Genomic DNA, 1,122 nt, shown 5'->3' on the forward strand with positions numbered 1-1,122 from the left:
GCAGCACACAAATGACCGAACAATTCGCCCCATTCGCCCGTGTTTGCAAAGTGCAGTTTGGGGTGCAACAGCAGCAGCAGAAGAAGGAGGAGATCGCAAATTGGTGCCCAATCAGGGCAGAACGGGATTGATTTATTGCGGTAAATGCTAATAATTCGGGTTATAGTTTCTTTCGATTGACACCACGTCGCCGGTGGGAAGCTGTAAAGCTTGATTTTTACTTACATTTTTACAGTTCCCAATTCGGAAGCTTCTTCTTTCGTATCTCTTCACACACACTTTAAGCTTTAAGTTTCTTTTAGTAATGGGTTTATTTTGCATTTTGTATGTTGTATTTGTTTTTGTGGGTGCATGGTTTGTTTTGTGTTTTTGTGTATGTTTGTTTGCTTTCCTTATTGTCCTCTTAATACGTCTCCCCTCACAGCATCGTTAAGTTTCGTTCCACACTTGGCATATTGGTTGCCGTTTTCGAATTTCTCCCACTTTTTTACCGTTCACATGGTGCGTTACGCGCTTCCAAAACTTACGAACGCTTTCCGTTTTAACCGATTTCGATTAAATTAGCTCTTGTCTTGCCGAGAACCTCAGCATCCTTGCTCCTCCTCAGCATGGATGTTTCATGAAATCTGTGCTCTTTGGCGCCCTAAATGTGCCTTATCATGCTACGAACTGTACGGCCCTTTTCGAACAACGGACTGGGACTCTGGGCGCACGTGGCATCTCCTAAACTACTGCACCACCAAGTGCTTCCAACACCTCAAAAGGTGTCTCACACTCACACGCATTCCAGCTGCTGTTCGAACGCGCGATGACGCTCAGCGCGCTAATTGTTGCACACCGGCCCATCATACCAACTGGTCCAATTACTGTGCTGGGGAGCATTCTTTCTTTGTTTTGGAGGGGCACGTGATGAAGTAAATTACAAACAACAGGGTGCGATAACTAATTAAATATTACAATTGGTAGGAACATCTGATTCCGAAGACTGGGCAGAGATTTGTTTTTTTTTCTGGAGTGGTTTGTTTCTGTTTTTTTGTTCTGCTTCTGTGCTTTCTCTACACACCTACACCAACATTTCTCAAATCATTACGCTTTACAGCATACAACCAATTGAAGCAAACG

This window comes from Anopheles coluzzii, chromosome 3 (genome assembly GCF_943734685.1).
Source record: "Anopheles coluzzii chromosome 3, AcolN3, whole genome shotgun sequence".
Taxonomy (NCBI): domain Eukaryota; kingdom Metazoa; phylum Arthropoda; class Insecta; order Diptera; family Culicidae; genus Anopheles; species Anopheles coluzzii.